This window comes from Rhea americana, unplaced genomic scaffold (assembly GCF_003343005.1).
Source record: "Rhea americana isolate MKP2758 unplaced genomic scaffold, rheAme1 scaffold_166, whole genome shotgun sequence".
Taxonomy (NCBI): Eukaryota; Metazoa; Chordata; class Aves; order Rheiformes; family Rheidae; genus Rhea; species Rhea americana.
Genome location: NW_028185772.1, coordinates 1,830,530 through 1,852,626, shown reverse-complemented (window position 1 = coordinate 1,852,626; position 22,097 = coordinate 1,830,530). Strand labels below are relative to the sequence as shown.

Below are 22,097 nucleotides of genomic sequence, written 5' to 3'. Positions count from 1 at the left end.
TTTCAGGGAAGCTATCAACATTTTTAACATGATGCTGTGTTAAGTACTCTGGCCATAGTCGAGAGTTTCTGAATAACAAAAGGATGAACGATTGTTTGCTGTCTAGGGCATATCAGACTAGGCTGATGCAGAATTAGCAGAAGTGGCTCTTTATACAGCATAAAATTAGGCTGTGACAAGTTTTGCAAAGGCGCATTATGGATACAGAAAGTTTATACTGAGTTAAAAAAAAATAAGCAAGCATTCACGTAAGAAAAAAAATCATTAGGCCTATTAAGTGCAATGATGTCATTTCTGGTGCAAGAATTGCAGGAGCTGTGCAATTTGAGACTCTCCAAGAGTATCCTGATGAGAAGTCGCTTTGTGTTGTCCTTACTAAACTGCTTTCCCCATTCAGTCTCTGCTCATGGGAACGGGACACTGGCCTAGACAGACCTTCGTGCTTAAATCTTACTACACTACAACTCGCACTTCTTATATGAAGTCTTTACGAAGAATAGTACATTTTTCTCCCTAGTAGAATAAATTTTAAGCAGTATATTGAAACATTTTATTTCATTAGTCTTTGTAATAATCTGATATTGTACTGTCATCTTTAAACAAACTAGTAAATATTTCATCATTAAGACATGATCTTCAGAGGAAATACTTCATTCTAGAGGCCATGCAAGTCAATATTTCACACTTTCGCTGCAACTGAAAAGTCCCCTTGTCTGCAAAGAAAGAACATTTTATGGTGTAGAACTAAGAATTTCAAAAGGCAATAATCACATGTAAGGACGAACATATTGGTAAGAGCCATTTTAAACAGATGATGTAGCAGCTGGGTAATTGGCTACATTATCCCTGTAAATGTAATTCAGTCCTAAGAACTAAAGCCCTCTGTTATGCAGCCAAAAGATGGGTGTAACCTATTTCAAATATGTCTAGAGAAACACGGCCAAGATTATAATTTTGATACAGTAATGTTATGGTAAGCAAAAATCCTTAATAATTTCACATTTGAACAACTTGCAGACTACATTTTTGTATTTGCCTGTAACTGAAAACAGTTGACTGTTTACTCCAACTAGACTATTAGTCAGTACTGCGATGCCAATCCTCCTCAGACAAAAAACTGTGTTTAAAGTTTAAACTAAGCGCAATATATGCCCCAAATCCAGAYTTTTGAGCCTCTACACTAACTCTGAGCATTCTAGTCTTTATTGTAAACAGGACAATTAGGTACTATTCGTATTTTACTTAAAAATATTTTAAAGCATTAAAAAAAACCCTCTGCACCAAGCTGAGACAGTATTGACAAAGCTAGAACTCTACGYAGCCCTTCACTTGCCTTTGTTAAGATCCTATTTGCAGCTGCTAATAATTTTGCTAAAAATAAGTTTCCCTTAGTATACTTCTGTCTAAGGCAATACACTGGAGGAAGCTTCAGAAGAAACGCTAAAATAGACTGAGGAAAATACTTTATTTTACTTGCATTAAAAAAAAAATTGTAAGTAATGCCCCATGTATGAAAATTGGTACTTGAAATTCAATCAGCATCAAGGCTGTATCTCTTAGTATAGCTCTTGTGCAAATCCATCCAAATGCAGACAACAAGCTTTTGAAAAACGTCCACGTGTATACATGTTCAGCAACACAGATGAATTCTCCAAAGGCATTGCTCTATGCTTAGCAGCTCCACAACTCAAGCTTTTACTTTAACTACTGCTTTTTAATGGTATAGTGCTAACTAGAACCAAAAACAGGGAGTCTTTCCCAGTTCTCTCAGTTCATCTATTCATTGACRGCAGAGAAAGAATGCAAGGGAACAAGATCGCAAAGGAGAGAACACCATACCAGGACAAGACCCACGAGCAGGAGCTCAGCAGACTCTGCATTGAGGAATCAAGGAAACAACTTCAGTGTCAAGTCATAAGGAGGGAAAAATCAGAACTAAGACAGCACTAACAGAGTCAGTAATGTTTAGAGAAGACCTCCTGAAGCTGAAGCTCATTCCTAAGTCACACACACACAAAAAAARCAGCTGTCAGCAAACAATGTCYAGTGGAAAACTGCCTCCGTTGGCTACATTACTGACTATTCAATATAATGAGGATTACTATTGCTAGTGGTTCTATTTTTGACTGCAATGGAGAAATCTGTGGTATATATAAAATAAAAAAGCAAAGTGAAAGTAATTCCAGTCATAATGGATTTAGGAATAGGAAGTTTAATCTGCTCTGTCAAACACTCAAAAGCAAGGCAGTATTATAAGTAGTGTTCCATGTGCAATTGTAATTAACCTATTTATTCACTGAAACAGATGTATAACCTTTAACTACATCACCATATAATAAACAGAATTTCCACCTTATTCATAATACAAGGTTAGAAGAAATGCTTAACACCTAATTAACCAGTACATTCCCCCCCATTCATTGATTTGTGCCTTATTTATTGCACAGCACTAGAATCGTTCTGTGAATTATTACATTTTCTATTGAATTTATCTGCCATGCTATCACTACAGTGTATGAGAAATTCATTAACATTTATGGCACAATCTCCACAAAAATCTATTTATTCTAATAAGTATGGTTTATTATTATTATAAGAAAGAGTTTATCATAAATGGAGAAGCRTAGTGAGCAATTTTTCACGTTAAATATTAATGCTTTTAATCTTACATAAATTCTAAAACCAAGTGTTTCATCTTGAAATACTTAGTTTTATTTAACATTAGAGGTGCTCAAATGGATTCATGTATTTCTGTTAGAAGTCTGAGTGTCTAAATCTTTTGTAACCACAATGCAATGCCTAGCCACGCATAGCATAGCTAGAAAATTAAGATCACCTCTGCAAAGTACAAGTAGGTGGCTTGTCTGCCATCACAGAGACTCCAATGTCAAGAAMAGAATTCATACTCTAGGGTAGCTTTCAAATGTTTTAGTCATGAAACTATCTGGTGTTTTTATAACCCTCTGCTACTTCCTCCACTCACCTTGCTGCCTTCTCCAATAGGGAAACAAAAGGCTCCTCAGGCAACAGCCTCCTTAATGCAACAGTTCTCACTGATTCCTAGAGCCAATTCATCACCCAGGTTTGCCAATAAAGCAGGTATCTTGTACGGGGRAGAAAAAGACAAGAGGTATAGCTGAAGAACCTTTCATAAAGCAAGGGACTGAAACTGAGGCTGCATACGTGGGTTTTCATACCATAGCTTCCATCACTGAGCATCCAATATTTGTAAATAAATACAGTACAAATTAAAGTGTTTTAGACTAATGATAGAYGAAAATATTTCTTGAAGAACTTACTGGCTTTCTGAATTCACAGATAGTGGACTTCAAAAGCAGAAGAAGAAAAACTTTAAACCTGGCCCTGACTTGTCAAGCAACATGATACACATCTATAAAATGAAGTTTAACACAGTGAAAAGACACACCGAAGTAATGGTTTCACCTGTATGTCGAGTGAAAACACTACWTTGAGCCTCGAGTGAAACATAAAGTGCCCTAACAGCATCCATAATGGTTAAAAACAAAATACCCATAAAAGGTAGTAAAAGACAGTGGAAGTAACAAGATAAGATATTTCGTGAACAAGGTAAGATACGCTTAAAAACACYGGAACTCTTCTGCAACATTACAGAGAGAAGATGTGCTCACCTACAGGGGAAATCTGACCAGGACAATCCAAAGTTTTTTGCAGTTGCCCAACAAGCAACAACTGCTAATTACATCAGAGTTCAAATTTTACCATAGAAATTACTGAACATTTTTCTGACTGGAAAACTCACTTAAACACATTTCTATAGTAACATTCAAACACCATGCACATTCCTGAACAAGAAGCTGTTCCTGTTCAGACTATAACTAATAYCAGTATTTCTTTATATCAAAGTTCCTACCTTTCATGAAACACTGACATAATGGAGTGAAAGTGGAAAGCAAGCATGAAAATGGGTACATAAAGGGGAAGAAAATTGGAAATCCAAGRGAAAAGCTAAGCGTCCATCCAATTTAACTATTTTGATCAAAAGTGGAATACAAATAGGATGTCTATCATACAACTAAGCCATAAAAYTTGTAAAACTCACTTTAATTCTTGCATTATAGGCTTGTCAGGTAAACCTCCATAAGTTTAAGATGTAAGAGAACTGAACAACGCCATCAGGATTTCATTTTGCTTCTGAGGTATATGACTTGTTYCATCTCAGCTCAGATTTCTGAATTTAGCTAGAGTTCCTTGAAGGAAAATCAGAAATACTTGCTAAGTCCTTATATTTCTGCTAAAATAYGTAATTGTCAACAATGTCCACACAAAGATTTAGCTATGACTAAACTCTACAGAACAAGGGAGCTACTGAGAGTAAAGAAACCCTCTTAACCACTACTTTGAAAAAAATGTGCACAGGGAAGGAGAATAGAAAAGAATGTAAAACAGGGCTATGCAAACCCTTTTTATCTTAGTCTAGAGAATCATCTGGATCTTTTGTTTAAGGACAGAGAAAACAGTTCACTTTAAACATGTGTCAGAACCAGTATTWAAAAAAGCATACATTTTCTTCTTATTATTTTAAAATCAAAGAGACAAAAAAAATATAATGAAGACCATGAACACTTTTTTAAAGATAGTAATAAGAACCAGAGTACGCAAATGGCTTTATAAAGCATCAGGAGATCAAGGTGAATCACCCCCCCCCTTCATTTATTTATTAGCATATATCCAATAGCAGTAGATACGTACATTAGACACGATATAAATCCAAAACATAAACCAGCACGAGTCTTAAGCTCCTACAAAATCAATACAACAGTGTACTTCTCAGGAGCTCTCTGGCCAGGAGAGAACAGAAGAGGAAGGAAAAGGCATGCAGCCACAGCAGCTGCCTCAGGGCGAAGGAGCTCACCTTCCCAGGAGGGCACGGCAGACACCCCAGTAGCAAATGCATTGCTTCCCTGGATTTTGATTTAAAAGGGCATATAAGCTAGGAGTGCTACTGATGATAGAAGGAGATTCTTCTCCTGCATTCTCAGAGTTGGAGATCTCTGCAGAAGGAGCCCAGATACTCCTTCGGATGCACGAGGAGACGGACCAGAAGGCAGGGCAGGAGCTGTGCCCCCCTGACAGGCACCCACTGCAAGGGGCACACTTGTTGTCCTCGATGGCGCTACCCCCAATATCCTCTYCCTCTAGTCCAGCCCACAAGTGCATCTCTATCTATTTTATTGCTGTGACATACAGGAATAGTCAGAACCAACACTGAAACAAATCTCTTTTCCTGCCAAGAGCACAGCTGCACCGTAAGTTGCTTGCGTTTCTGATTTTGAGGGATAGGGCACAATGATTTGGAAGGCTGTAGTCTACTCCATTTTTCCTCTGATAATCACTTAACAAAAGCTAAACAAACAAAAAAAAAAATCTCCCGACAGTTGAGACCCCAGGAAGACGCAGGCTTGCTTTTAGCTTATTAATAGGTCTATAGATACCAAACCGTGACTGTAAAATCAGGGGGAAAAAATCCTTTACTATTTTATCAACTTACAAATATTGCAAGAAATGTACATACAAATCAGGCTTAATTGATGGTTCTGGATTATTTAATTGCCTCAGGATGCAGAAGGATATTTGCATGAATAAACAGGATGTCCACAACAAATAGAAAGTCTAAAATTAAGACTTTCTACCAAGTTTAAGCAAAAAAAACAAAAACAAAAAAAAACAAAAACAGAACTGAATTGCCTCCTGTTTAAAACATTCAAGAAAGAGGAGTTAAATGCTACAAGAACTATTAAGATAGTCATGTCTTTCCATACACTAACAGTCCCTATTCCAAGAAAAAGGGGATTCAGAAAACACCAAGCTAAAAATAGCAACTTATAGTAGAATGTAGATTATCAAATAGTATTTAAAATGATTTATCAGAACAATGTTGCTATCAGCAGATTGAAACAAAGACTCAACAGCTTGCCAAAAAACAGAATACTGGTTGTTTTTAGTGAGTATACTAGTAAACATGCAAATTTTAAAGACTGATTACAGGTTCTGTGCAAAATTTTCTCTTATACACGGTTACAGTCTTACACAACAGTGACAAGCCTTTTATTCAGCCTGCCATAATAATTGAGATACTCAAAGGTAAAAAAAAGTGTAATACACAGTTTCATGGTATTCTCAGTCTAAGCATTAGGTTTTAAATTGTTATAAGCATACTCAATTGTTAGTCACTAGGATAAAGCCATTCAGACTTTAAAAAATGCTGTTCTATTTTACACCCTGATCATGGACAATAAAGCCATTTTGCAACTACTAAAAAGAAATGATAGCTTATTTTCTATTCCTAATCTTTAGGATGTTCATAAGCAAGAAATCAGTTCTCATGTATATACTCCTCTGCAGCCTTCCTACATGAAGGCAACACTGTTCAAAAGTTGTGGTTTAATAAACAGGTGAAATAAAGGGTAAAGACTGCTTGTGAAAGTAGCTTAGACTTCAGATAAAAAAAATCAAGTGTTCATATTTTGTCCACTATCCTCTTTCATACTAAGGAACTGCACAGGGAAAAGTATTTTGAAATTGTCATATTTCATTCCAACCAAACAGGGCTGTCTATGCAGAGACTAGCATAACCAGTAGGTTCACAGAACCGTCTGGTAAGTAGCTTTTAGTAATGAAAAAATAGAAAAAATAATTTTGGTCAACAGGCCAAAAAACCATAACCAAGTTCTCCTGGGGCAGGGGGAGCAGGGTGAGTGAAAGACTCCTTTAATGAAAATTACCAATAAAAGAAGAAAAAAAAGAAAACAAACCAACAACCCACCAACAAAACCCACACAACCTAGGCTCAAACCATATCAAACCATACCATTGCCAAGACAAGCAAACAAGAAAAAAAAATCATGCACTACATTCAGGGAGAGTGTAATCTTAATCATATAACCAAATCCTCTCCTCACTGCCTTCATCCTAGCATATTCAAAATAATTTTGTAGGTTTTGTATGAAGAGGGAGGAAGTCTTATTTGCATTGGCTAAGTACTGATCACAGTCCTGAGCATTATGGACAAAACAAATACTACTTTGCAAATAGAACTGGACTTTTTAACTTCCCAAGGGTGGTGATTTCACTTTCCTCAAAATTGTGAAATACATGTTTTTTTTCTTCCTTGTCTCCAAGATACTCGGTAAGATTAGATTACATTCAAAGCAATGACATTTTTTTCCTTCTTTAGTACAGGGAATTATTTACCTTGTGGGCATGAAGAGAAGTATAGTCTCCAAAGAAAAACATGTATTTGAATCATTTTAACATTTTTCAGTTGCATTCTACTTCTTGAAACAATATGCAAGTACATAAGAAATGGAAGCAAAATGAATGGTTAAAGGACAACTGTTGAAATCAACCTTAATGATCTCCACATCTGTTCACAGTCTGATAGACATACAACTTGAAACAGGTATTCATCTTATTCTTTGCTATATGTCCATTGTTACATGAAAAAATGTACTTACTATTCCAAGATAGGCTTCATACAAAATATGTGATACACTCTGCCCTCTCCCTTATGGAATGATTTGGACCTTTTTACAATTTTTCTCAATAGCCAAGTCCACAGATGTATTTTTCTTGGAAACACACTAAGTTGTTTGTTCCAAGATCTACTAAGACAGTGCCTATATAATAAATAAATTTTTGGATGTACTTATTCTACAATATAACCAGAGGTTCAAAATTTCACTTCATTAAAATTATAAGCAACATCTGCTCTAGGCAATCTTCACTGTCTGAAGTATGGGGGGGGGTTAGAAGATAAAAGCTCATTTATTCTGTCTCAATTATGTTGAAGAATACATTGATATTCTACAAAGCATCTCTCTACTATAGTCATTTTACTTTAGAGCTCTTACAATTATTTTTGAAAGATCTCCAGGTAATTCTTTATATGTTGTTGGTGATTTTTTTTTCTATTTAATGTAGTACAAGCTTAAAGCCAGACTTCTTTAAGTCACAGCTACCATGCTAATTTTTGAAGACTGCAGAGTTTCCATTAACCATTTCACAATCTCTGACATTAAGATAAGGCCACATTATACACTGAACTTTAAGAACTTTCCTTGATGGGGAATCCTCTTCCTAAAGATCTGCAAAAAAAGTAGAATAGAAAAAGGCTTAAAATGCCTTATATTTTTATTATTTGTTCAATCCTTTAGCCAAATCCAGAATCAGTCAACAGGAACCCAGACTTGCATTTCAGTCTATAATATTTGTCTTTAATGTAATGTGCCTCTCTCATCTCTGTTTCTKCCCATAAAATGAAACTTGTAACAAACTAAACAAAAAGACTTTCTCAGTGTTTGATCATGTCCCGAAAACAACTGCCAAAAAGATATCATCAATAATTAAGCAAAATCTGAAGGAGGGAAAGACATTTACATAGACAATAAGAATATCCACAGCTTTAATGATAAATACTATCTATTGCAAATATTGCAAAGCYGTGTAGATTACAGTCCAGATTTGAAACAATCTGTCATTACTATATAGGAAATGGCTTCCGTGRAGAAGAACAATTCCACGGTTGCTGGGAGTGTCTATGTACTCCCTTCTTGTATGCAACCTGCAAACAGAAACACAGCAACTAGACTACAGGATGGTAAAATTTTGTTCTAGCTCTTACACTGTCTCATTCACTAAAGGTGACCAGTCATGTGTAAAAYTGTCACTGTAAACTTTCAGAATTAAACTGTTTTTTGAAACACAGTGATGACAGCTCACCTCTGCTGTTGTTACACAAGGATCTGTTTGCGCAAGTATATTATAATCCCTCAACTAGATCACCATCATAAACCATCACTGCTACATAGGTTGAACACTTTTAGCTGGACCTTTATAAGCTTTTTAAAAAATGATTTGTGATAATTTGGCTTAAAGTTGATTTGGTATAGCATCAGCATATGTTTTCCAAAATAATACAATGAAGAACCAGTCAACTTTGGGACAGCTGGAGACTACCGGAAAATGTTTTTACTAGTATACTACAACAAATATTTTAGAAGGCTACTAAATGCATGCAAACAGGTATGTCATTAGACAAAAATTTGGAATTCTAGTAACATTGTTGGYAAGAAATTTAGATACATTTTTTCTTTGCAAGTCCAATGACTGACACCTTCAATTTTGTTACAAAAAAAGGCAGGGGGAGAGGGGGAAGTGCAAGGAAAGGTTAAACCGGAAGAGAGCTCTGAACTCCACACACACTACTCCAGGCACAGAACCAACACAATAGGAAGCAGCACTATAGCCCCATCCACAACAGGGACTGAGTCATCCCTTTCACCAGTACTTCAGTGAAGGTTTGCGGGTTTTGTTTATTTGCAGTCACTGCACAAGTCTCATTTTAGGCTGCCTCCTCCTCCTCAAAAAAAAAAAAAAAAAAAAGGTTACTGGGAACTTAGTCGTGTTCAGCCACATACAAAATAGAAAAGCTATGTTACACAGCATTGACCACACTGCTGCAATATATTTTTGGTCAACCAGAAGAATATTTTGACACAAAACTGAATACAGACAAAAGCATATGAAGTTCATTAGAGAGATCATCCTCAGTTCCCTTTTTTAAGGCTGGGACAATCCACATCCTCTGTTCTTTAAATTRCTCTAGGTTTCCATGATCTAACAGTTATTTTTACTAACAGTGCTCTCAGATCAACACTCCTTACAGTTTAACAAATTACWACACCTAACATTTTACAGTAAATTAGTGTTGCATTTCTATAGTTGCTTATTTTGCCATGGCTCTTCCTGGACTTTACTTCTTGCACATTTCCTATTTAAAAAAWAAGGTAAATCTGTTACATAAAAAACTAACTTTTTCTCACACTTATCCCCAAAAGTTCCAATTACAGCCTTTTTTTGTTTGTCCCTAGACATATTTTTAACAAGGCATATTTCTTCCATCAAGTAAAAGCATGTACTTTAAAAGAAATTATTTGCAGTTTTTAAAAACTGTTTTCTCCTTCTGCCACAGAGTTACTAATTAAAACTCCTACTGAAAACATCTTTTAGTTGCCTAARGAAGTAAGGCTTAAGTAGTCACTCTTTTTCTGCCAGTCGCTCCTAACAAATAAGCTTCTGAGAGGTAGAGCTTTCAGAGATACAGAGCTCCCACAAGTTTGGAGAGGCCTGAGGGGTGAGTTGAGAACAGAAGTGCAAGGCTCTGGCGCTGCGGGCAGAAACCCTGCAGTGTGAATACAGCACTTGCAAGTTTGAGGCCTGCTGGCTAAGCGCACTTGCGTGGCTCAGCACAACTGCAACACAGGCTGCCTCTTGCCTGTTGGTTGAGAACCTGCAACAGTCTGTGAGGAAATAACCTGAACGGTACAAATCCTGCAAGCGCAGAGAACACATTCAGCAAGAGTCTGGGATATAGGACACATCCCTAGGAAACCAGGCATAACTGGTTCTCCAGCATGTGATTTTCTCTCCATTTTATCTTAAGAGGATTGCTTTACTGTGAACCACAAGCAAACTGTTTTCACAGCTGTCAGAATTTCAGAAGCACTTTTTTTTCTTTAACCTTTGATGTATATGCCACATCCTATAACAAATTAGAGAAGGGAGGGAGAAGTGGAATAAATATAAACATTTCCTGTACTTGGTCCACAAGATGAACAAGTTGAGCATGATCTACATTCTGGATATATAAAGATTTTTAAAAGAATGAGTGTATTCCTAGGGTATTTCACATATATAAACACAATCATCATTATGGACTAAACATAAGATGTTTCACGTTACRGTCAAACTACAGTTAAGAACAGGTGCTCTAAAATAGATGACTAACTATCCATCTGCCAAATTTTGTAAACAGAAATGCAGCTAAAATTAAACAAATAACTGAAAAATCATGATCAAAAAATTTACTCTAGCATTCGTATGTTAACTACAAGTAGTAAGAGGAACACTATGAACAACACTGCTTCAAAGACTCTGACTTTTATTCTTTTTCTTCAAAATGTTTTCCAGATGGTCTTGCAAGTTTAGTTTACAAGGGAAAAAATGCATTTTATTTTGAAATTCTTCCACAGATTCTATTATCTGAAAAAATTATAAATTCCAATATATATAAACATTCAGAACTTAGAGTGAAATTGAAACAATTTATGCTCAAATTTGTACCGGCTCAAACGGAGGAGTTTTTAGTAACTCAATTAAACTTACCTAATTAAGGATATAAACATAGAAACCATTTACTGGAAAGCAATATGGGAAGGGAACTTTCACTGTGGCGTCTCTTCCACAGTAACTGCTCATGCATCCATATGTCCACTGCAGTAAATCTCAAATAACCTACTTCCAGTGTAAACTACCTTGAATTCCTTGGATGGGCCACATAATAGGAGAAAAGAAAACTGATACATATGAAATCAATATTTAATTGGCTCTGTAGTAAGTCAGCTTACATGCCTAGAACTTCACTCTATTGACTTATTTTCAGCCTTATTGTCGCAGACTCAACCAACAGGCAAATGGATGGCTCTAACCCAATATAGCGGTCCTCATAATGCATATGCTGGACTGCAGCTGTGGCTCCACAGCTAAGCCAGTCTCACTGCTCTCCGGATTCCAGCACTCTCACRCGGCCCAAACCGCATCATTTTGACTGCTCCGTTTGCCCTGGCTCCAGTACTCATGTGGCTGCGCAACTGAGCTATCTCAGCATCTAAAACCACGGAGAAGGTAACCCTTCCCAGCTTCTATGCTCCCCAAACAAACTGTTCCCAGAAACTAGCGCGCAGAAACCAAGCACTAAAAGAAGCGGAGCAGGGCTGCAAAACRGAAGACAGCAGGAGCAGGGCAGCTGGCAGTTCTGCTTAGGCTGCTAAGGGATCTCGCAGAACTTCCTACATTTAGACAGGTTTATGGTACTAACAAATTTTAAGATAATTATTAACATTCACATATAAACTAGTTCTATTACTTTTACCTCACTATAGCTTAAAAACCATGCACTTTTTTAAAAAAAATAACCCATATTTTTATTCTCTCACCTGCCTGGACTGTTTTTTTCTTTTTTCTTTCTCTCCTTCCCCCCCCCCATAGCACAGCATAGGTCAATGATCAAACCTTTATAGTCTTTCACATTGTGATACACTAACGTAGTCTTCTAATGTTGTCCCAGATTTTTGCCCCCAAAATGTGAATAAATATCTTGAAAAGAAAGGATGAATTAGTACAGAAATAACTATACAAATAAAGCGATACACAGATATCTTTGAATGAAGTCTTTTTTTCAATGCATTATCATTATCTCCCAAGAAGCACAACAGACAAGAATAGTAAGGTACATCACTTTTCTTGTTTATGGAATGAAACTGCACTGAAGCAAGGAGAGAAAACCACAAAATATGGGAAGCTGAAGATTTAAAATGTACTAATCTGGCTTTCTCTCAAAGCACTGTTTAAAATAATTTTATGGATTCCACTAAAACGACAGCAGTATGCTTATTAGTTTTTATTAAAATCAAAGACTTCTATATGCCTAAACTGGACAAGTCAGAACTTCCTAGTTCACTCTCATATCTTGATATTGGTGTTTCAGCTTATTTTCCTGCAACCTTAGAAAGGACTATATTCTGTAGGCTGTTCAAACAATATAAAAATAAAAATTAATATACTTTGTCAAAGATTTAAGTTAAAAATAGTAATATTAACTGCACTAATTGAAAATTGTTAGTGTAGGGTGCATTAATCCAGGTAAACATAATTAAAGAGTCTGAAAGCAATGTCAAAAGCGCTAGAAGAAAAAAAATTCTTGTTTTTTTAGCAATACAGAGCTCAAAGTATGATGAATAAATAAAACATTTATACTACATACATACATTAAAAAGTGTATCAGACACCCAGAAACTCAGTTGCTAAATAATTTAGTTCTTAGTTCTGTTACAACTTTCGACCTCCTCAAAGCAAGTAACTAGGCCATGCTAAGAAATGATACCATTACAACCATAATCATGCAAGAGAACAATTTCACTAGGATTCTGGACTACCAAAGCCCCATGAAGCAGGAAGCTGACTTTGTATTTGCAGTTTTAGCAAAGCAACACACATGTAGTATGCAAAACAATTATACATGGTGACTCTGAAGATACAAATACTGAAGGAGGAAATATTTATATCTGGAAAAAAAGAAAGATCCTATTGGATAATGCCATTCAATGAAGTTTCTCTAATGAGTTAAAGAATATAATGCTATTCTGTGCCTTGCACTTTCAGGCCCAGAAAAATCCTGCCACATATAGAAGTCAGCTGTGCACCTAAAAATTCACTGACTTCACCAAGAACTTGGGCAGATGAACAGCTCAGCCAGGCCCAATTACATACAAGGCTTTACATCACAACTGAAAAGAGAACATTTTCTTATAACAGTTCAGGAGCAAACAGAAGCAGTATCATGCATTCCAACTTCACTACTGAGCACAGAGAAAAGGTGCTCAGGATTTATAAAGCAAGGGAAAATAAAGTGAGAGAGGAAAAAAAAAACAGTTTGAGTTTGGGGTAGACAAGAACACACAGGTGTGGACTAAATGCTCTCTTTTTTTGATTACCAGGGATGAATGCAGAAATTCACACCGAAGATCAAACCCACTCATACCATCGTACTGCGATAACAGAGGTAGCATATGAGCAACYACAGTGTAACTGCAGCTACTATACTGCACCACATCTGTAAGAGATGGAGGGGTTTTTCCCACCATTAAACACAGTCTGTTATAACTACTTTTCTTCCTGAAACAAAATTGATAGAGATTTAAATTTTCATCTCAGATAGCATTTATGAATAACAATCATTTATACGATCTTTTGCTGAATGCCTAGTAAAATGCTTTTTTTTCCAGCAATAAGAAACAGATGAACCCAAACTATGACCTCTTTATCAGTCTTACAACTGTTTAAAAGTTTGATCCTGTAATCTCAAGTTCAGTCTCCAAATCTGCTGCATCCACTACCTAGCTTTTTATAGCTCTCTCTACCAACACTGGTTTCCCAGATAAAAGTCAGATTTTTATTCCTTTATAGGAATTTAGGGATTTACAACAAACATGGAAAAGCAATACATTTGTGTTTCAGTCAGATTTTTAAAGCTCCTGATGCCTTCAAGGGGATTGGAGATTCATATGTTCATATACTTATCATTATGATAAGTAGATCATAAGATTCATAAGACTTCTGAGAAGTCAGACCTTTTAATTTTTAAACAGCAGCTCATTTTCTTAAAATAGGCAGAGAAGGTAAATGAAGTTAACACTGGTTTAGTTTTGATCATTCAGTGGTCAAGGAAGTTATAACCAGATTTGATAGGAGCAAAAGAGACAAAAMCAGGTATGAAGATTCAACATAAAATAGTATGGCAAACTAAAATTAACAGAAACAACAATACATTTTACTTGACRACTACCACATTTCAACTACTGTAATTCTCAGGGTGGGGGGAGCAGGAGAGTTTTTTGTTTAAGTTTCTGACACCTCTGGACTGTCTAGCCATTCTCTCTCAAGTTATGCCAAAACTTAAGTTCAACCTTTGTTTCAACCTCATTTTTTACAGTTATGTTTTATATGAAATTCTTTTCCATTTTTAATGTGTGAATATGTTTTGTCATGGCTCACTCAGCTTCCTTATGTGTATTCTTCTTCAGAATATAGCTACTGAATATACCCAACTACTTCTTTTCAACAGTATCAGTTCTGTGCCAGTTACATTATCTTTCTTACTGTTCTTCAACTTGGAAAGAAAACTGAAGAGAACAAAGCCGTGTAGCACCATCTACAGAAGAGATTCCTAATCAGAAAAAGTTAAAAGTAGCTTGCATTAAGCCATACACATCCATTCAACTGGTATTTTAGACCTGTAAGAATTTGCATCTCTTTCTGATATGCTACCAAAGCTGTGTTTGTAGGATGGCCATCAGGCATGCCACCTCACCTCTCAAAGAACAATAAGCAGGAAAAACAACGACTTGTAAGATTCCTTGCAATATATTAGGACTGCAAAGGATCTAGAAGAGATTGCAATGTGTATTTCATCATATTTTAAATAAAACTTGATGGATTCAAAATATGCTACAGAATTTGTAATCAGCAATAACCCAACAGTAATTGTTAAAACTGAACACAGTTTTTAATTCTGACAGACTTAAAGCTAATCAGTTTCACTGATGTTGCCAAAGGTTCAAGTTAGTGTAGACATTAGCAAAACAAATGCCATTATTCCAATATGATTGCAACAAAATTAGTGTTCTATTTTGAGTACTAAGAACATGATGACAGAATAGCATTTAGATGAAAAATATTATTTAAACATGACATTTTTGTATGTTTATCAGCAAGAACTATAATAGTAAAACCAAACATGAAATGACCACAAAGGGCAATATAATCTATTTCATGAAAATACGATAATGACTCCCTAATTCTTACATCAATTAGTTCTCACCATTTTTCAAAACTCTATGCCAACCCAAAAGCTAAATAAAAAGTAGTTGTAGATTCTCAATGTTTCCTTGATAGTTTCTGGAAYAGTATCTGCTCACTTTTCAAAAAAAGATGTGTAATAGCCCGTTTTATATTCAGTCTTACAGCTGAAGTGCAGACTGTGTTTTTTGACTTGTGAATCATCCCAAACAGGGATGATTCTTACAGGAAATGTTTGACTCTCATGGTGTATGAATATCCCCTTTRGAAACCAAGTTAAAAGAAACCCAGTTAAAAGAAAACATTATCATTAAAAAAGAAAGTAGAGATAGATGAGCATAAGCCTACTTTTCACTAACCTCACAAATTGTGTTGACTCTTCTGTAGTAACACTAATATGTAAGAAATCAAAATTTTAATTATTAAATTAAACCTGTATGCACCTGAATGCATATGAGAAATTAATGTCTGAAGTAGGTCATTTTAACTGAATTTTCAATACATCTTTTCAATACACCTATGAAGAAATGTGGATGAAGTAGAAGAAATAACCCGTAATAGAAACCACACGTGAAACAGGAAGTCCTGAGCAGAAAACAAATGAAGACTAGCAATGCTTTAGGTGAAAATACCACATATGCCTGCTCCTTTCTTATCTCTCTCCATGCATAAGGCCATAGTTATTCTTGGAGACAAGATACTGGGTTTGATGGACCTTCAGTCTGACTGACTGTGGTCATTTGGATGAAAATTCTAGAAGAAAAAAAATAATTTAAATTAAACAAAAATATTATCCACTAAACGTCTTTCATTTAGTCAAGTAAATAAAATCGTGTGAAATAAATCACTGCTTCGAGGTTCCTGAAATGATACAGTTTCACTGGACCAAACAATCAGATCATTTGAAAACAAAGGATTAGCAAAAGCAAGGAAATATATGTTCACAAGGAAAAAGAACAGGAGAGATATCATTACATTCCAACTTTCTGGGTTTTTCCTTCCCAATCTTGAAATGTAATCCAACAGAAGATGGCAAATATAAGATAATGAAAAATGCTTTGAACACAACAAGATAATGCATACTTAGATTACCAAGTATTTGAAATGTAATAGATAGATAATCAGAAAAATTATTTAAGGATGTCATTTTGAGTGAAAAGTCATAAATACGTCTGATTTAATGCATTCAGTGTATTGCTACTTCCAGACCATAATGATTAGCTTAATGGGTTCATTCTTCATGGAAAGACTAGTACAGTGCCCTGTGCACAAAGAAACATCTTGGAAACACCAGGGAATGGCATTATTTCTGTTTTTATAGTATTGAAAAGCTCAGTATTTCAGCACTTCCTGGAAAGGAACAAAATGAGTAGAACCAGAACTTCATTGGGAATGAAGTGCTTTAAGATCTGGCAAACCCATCACATAGACTTTAGAAGACTCAGCTGTTTATCAAGGAAAATACCATTTTAGTCTACTGGAAAAGATCAAAAGGTAAAGTAAGTTTTGATTTACAAAGGTAGAAACAGTAACTATGGCAATTTGTCTCTTTAAGAGAACATGATCCCTGTGAGGAACCCAGCAGGATAAACTAAGGAGGGGACCATCAGTGGATGATGCTGGAGCTCTAAAAATGAGTTGCACTTAGCTAAGGAAAAGACTTCTCTCCCCCCCCCCATAACAGTTTCTAAAAAGAGAATAAAAAAACTTGATAAACACGTCTGTCTATTACATTCATATAGGAAAGAACTACTACACTCTATCAAGTATGTTGCTCGGGATGAAATGAGAAGACATTTCATATTCATATTTTGAATAAATAAATACAATTTATCTAAATCAATATCAAGTAGCACAAGTCACAAAAGCCGCACTGTTCAATACTAAGACTTACAATTCTTATTTCCATTTCAGTTTTCATTAAATACTACAAGTTATTAAACCATACCTTACTGCATCTGCCACATAGCTTTTTATTTTCAATGGATTGTAGATAGCAGCTATCCTACCATACTTTAAAAGAGAGTCAAATTTAGTACAAATAACATTATCAAAACAGTAATTAAAATCTTAAGTATAAAATATTATTTCCAGAAGCTTGCCTTCCCCTGTATTTTTTACAATCTCCTTCTCAGACAGTAGATTGCTTACTTCTAATTCACCTAAGTATATTATAAAAGCTTCCAATTAACCTGAATGGTGTTTCTGCAAAACTCTRCATTAGAGAATTACATGCTTACTAATCTAAGCAACATGATTAGTGACACAGCAGACTCTTCTCCAGAAAACTCATATATGTATAAAAAAAAGCTAAAAATAAAATACATTTATTCTGACAGTACTTCCCCTGTTTTAATCCTGTTTATGTATATATGTACCATAATGTACCATATGTACCATAAATCCGTCTACCTTAAAAAAAAAATCTGGGTTTATGACAGGCATCTGTTAAAGCAGAAGTGACAAAACCTCAACAACTCAGTCTGACCTCACTTCAGGAGCAAAAGACAGGATGTAAAAGTTTTTTAAATTTTAGAAGCACAACAAACACAGTGAATGTCATGACTGACGTTCTTTTCAGCTGGATATCTATTAATTTGAAGGCTAAAGTCCTTCTTTAAAGCACAACTAAAATGCAGTTACCAATTTCTCTGAAAAGCAGAGGTCAAGATTATTTATGAAACAGGAGAAATACCATAATTCCCAACATCCTTGAGAAATATGAGGTGAAAAATTAATGAAAATATTCAAAAATTCATAGACTTAACTTGGTGAAACTGAAGATCCCAAAATTCATTTGGCACGAAAATCTTCCTTTTCCCTAAACCAAGGCCAGACAACTTAACAGGATCACCTCTCCTCCCTCTCTGCTTTTCATACCTACTTTTCAGAGAAATATTTTTTTTCCACCCAGTGATATGTTCTCAGTACATATTCTGTGGCTGCAGTCATTTTACATATCAAGAACACTCACTAAAGGCTAATTATAAGAACAAAGTCAGTATTTTAATTATCTTGTTTTCTTAGATTTATACATAACTATCCTTCTGGCCACAACATTCTGCAGTGACACAGAAGACAGACAGTAGAGCTGAGCAGACCAAAAGGCTCTTTGCTACTGAAAAAGGGAATATTCCCTTCTTACAGGCCTGTCTCCATTCTGTGTGCTTGCTCTGGGACTCCTCTGACCACACAATATGATAATTCTATTTGCAAATGCAGGAAAAAAAAAGATCAAGCAAAACAAAAAGAAAAGTAATTTTCTGCTGTGTTAGTCGACTGACTCAACTATTCATGCAGTCAGACAAGTATCGAAGCCTCTGTGACAGACAGGGTAAGGCCACGCTGCACTGTAAACAGAGGAGAGTGGAGAAGAGAGGTTTCTTCATTCAGAGGTATTCTGCTAACCCATATAATCTTTAACGCTCACCTATTCCCTTACTCCTGCCTAAGTGCCTGAAGGATGAACTTCAGTTTCAGTGATGCAGCACTGACTACCTTCCCAAACACAAGTCCACATCCATTCTATGATTCTATGTCTCCCTCTCTCAAAGCTAATACTGTGAGCAATCTGCTATAACACCCATGTAGCTTTTATCTGAAGTCTCTAGAAGTTGCTTTTGACATATGATAAAGTACATATATTAAAACACATGTTTTTTGAAGATCATCAAAATCTGAATTTTAAAGGTCATACAATTTCTATCTAAAAATGCAGCTCAAAAACAAAAACAAACCTTTTCCACATAGAGCACAGAGTGGAAGAAACTAAACTATACGGGAATACCAAGTCTTTAAAACTTATTTTAATATTTTTCTGTATGTGTATAACTGTGGAACAGAGAATACGTGAAGTTGTTTAAACCAACAGTTTGCACTTTTCAACCGATCTAATGTACTACACTACAGTTTAATAATGATCACATACTAATTTTCCCCAGGACACCCACCTCATTCAATCGACAGGATGATCTGTGATCCAGGGAAGYGTTAGCACTGTGCAGTGAAGAAAGCTACTATCTGTAGACTACTCTATTGAAGATGCATAGTAAACAAGGAAAATAACTCAAGAAAAGACACAATGGCAGCAATAGACCACAACGAATGCGGACATTGAGTTAAAGCATTAGTAGCAACAGAAAGGAGCCTTAAAGGCTCATCTAGCACTATCATTGTAAACCTCTAGTTGTTAAAAAAGGAAGATGTACACATCGAATGCCAGCTCCCAGTCAGCTAATTAGAAGTTCCATTCCCTCCATTAACAAAGGACCTTCTTTCCTCAAATTTCAGTCTCCTCCTCACTACCATACCTACTTTTACTAAATCATATACTAGAGTTCTTCAAAGAGAGGGAAGTGCATGTCATTGGGTTTTTTTTTTTAATTATTTCTTTATTTTACAACCTCACAAATGTTAGAGGTAGATATGAGAATTTCTGCAAGTTCTGATATCTGAATATGTTCAACGCCTGCCTCCTCTGTTAAAAATTTTCTAAGGCAAAAGTAGAATTTCACAGATATTCTTGRCTTTCTGAATAACAAAAATAATTTGTTTCACCTCCATTTAATTCTGCTTGCCAAAGCTAAGAAAGGCAGCTGTGACAAGGAAATTTTACCTGCATTCTACCTGCATTTGCAAGAACTAGAAATGACACCTCAAAACCAATTTCTGCAGCTATTCATGGTATAGGTTTTGCTCCAGTTGATCAAGGAGGCTTCCTAGTTCCCATCTGCAGGTGAACATAGACCTCTCTAGCTCACTTTCAGGATTCCAGCTCTTCTCTGTACTGTATGTTATCAACAGAATTGTTAAAGAATTTCTTCCTGCCAGGTCTATTACAGCTAATGAAGCATAAGAACCTATTCTAATTTGCAAAGTTCAGCCTGATTTGATATGGTAGGAAGTCACCTGCAAAATAGTTGCTACAGATATTGAAGAAAATGAAGTATCATGATAAGGTAAGTTCTGTAGCAACTTTCATGCCAAAACACTTCTCTTTAAATGTATAAAAGGTTTTTTTTAATCTGATTCATTACAAATAACTTTTAGATAGTTGATTAAAGAGAACTCTGTCAAAAGCAAGCTATAAGACTTTTTTTCTCTCTATTTTTACTCAGCTACTCTCTCTTTTTCCATTCAGCCAGTCCTCATGTTCTCTTTCAGAGAAAAAAAAACACAAAGCAAAACAAATACATTTATATAAAGGGAGAAAGTGTTTAGAAGATGAAAAAGGGAGAGCAGTTTCTTAAAGGTATTGATTTTTAACCTTCCCTTCCTACCCTCTCCCATTTCACTAAATAAAGTTTAGGATCTTTTGTCCTAAACTGGAGCTCAGTTCCAGTAAGATATACTCCTCAACATCTGGACAGAAAATAATTCCCAGAGGAAATTAATCACAGGAAATCACAGCATATTTAATCACATACTAGTTCAGTTTACAAAAATCGTTCTGTCCCACAAGCTGTTTTACACAGACAAACCCAGGACCAAAATCACTGTCACAAAGCCTTGAGCAGCGCTCCACAGGGGGGAGGAGGGGGAGAGATGTTCCTCACCATGCTTGGAACAGGCTTTATTCTTTCAAAGCAGATAAATATTTTTGAATATCTTTGCTTTCACTGAGAATAAAATAATTCCTTCAAAGTGCTGGGCAGCACATGCTATCTGTAACCTCTTCTCTAGGTTGTCATAAGAATGTAACTCTTGCTTATCTTCATTCATCAGCACAGCAACTACATCTCCGTTTTATATATATATTTTTTTTTTATAAAACCGTAAGAACAGACGGACTAATTGTCAGCTCATCTTAAAAAGCGTTTAAAATAACGACTAAAAGACTGGCAGCTAGTACACCACCACCAACACTCTTGTCACCAGCGGGCTCCCCTCGGCTCCTATACCCACATAACTGTTACACCCAACGGCCATCACGGGCGCTTCAGCCCGCGGCCGCTTCTCCAGCTGGGCTCGCGGGCGATGCACCAGCACCTCCGCCCGCCGCCGGCGACCGTGGCGGCTCCACCGGGCGCCAAAGGCGGCGGAGAGCGCGGCGCCGAGGGCTGCCCGCAGCGCCGGCCGCATCCGGCCGGGGCGCGGGGCGCGGGGCGCCGCCGCGCCGCCCCCCGCCCGCTTCCTCCGCCGCCGAGCGCTTCGCGTCTCAAAACCGCCATCGGGTTTTTGTCAGGAGCCGTAACCCGTTCGTCCCCAGGCCACGGCGACACAGCGGCCCGACACTTCCCACTTCCCCTCCTCCACSGGGAAGCGGGGGGAAAAATAAAAAAGGTTATTTTACGCTTTCTCCACGATGGGAAGAAAGAAAGAAAAGATCGAGCATTCTGGCGAGCGCTTTTGAACACGAGAGTCCTGCTTTGTTGGGTGGAAACGCACAATAAGGGAGGTGGCAAAACCCGGGGATCTTCTCCATCGCGCCGCGCAAACACCGTTATTTTAAGGGGGCGGAAACACCGCGTGTCAGATGAACGGCATCGGTCGTTGGTAAACGCGGGCAAACACACCCTCTGCAGCCACGGGGGGCTTTCTGAAACAGGCGCGACAAAAAAAAAGCCCCACACAAACAAACAAAACAAGCCCAGCGGAAAAGGTCTCCTCGAGGCGCGGAAACCCGCCGGCGGAGGGTATTG

General features: G+C 36.7%; 1 protein-coding gene across 6 annotated transcripts in view; it reads right to left on the bottom strand.

Moving 5' to 3' along the window:
• The window catches only part of CEP170 (centrosomal protein 170), a 111,071-nt gene that overhangs the window by 88,385 nt on the left and 589 nt on the right, over positions 1–22,097 (bottom strand). Inside the window, exon 1 of one of the 6 annotated variants that reach the window (XM_085300606.1) lies at positions 2,984–3,003. The exons of the other annotated variants lie outside the window; for them this stretch is intronic. The gene's annotated coding sequence lies outside the window, so the exon portion shown is untranslated. Of the gene's footprint in view, positions 1–2,983; positions 3,004–22,097 lie in introns of those variants that run through there. 6 annotated transcript variants of the gene reach the window in all.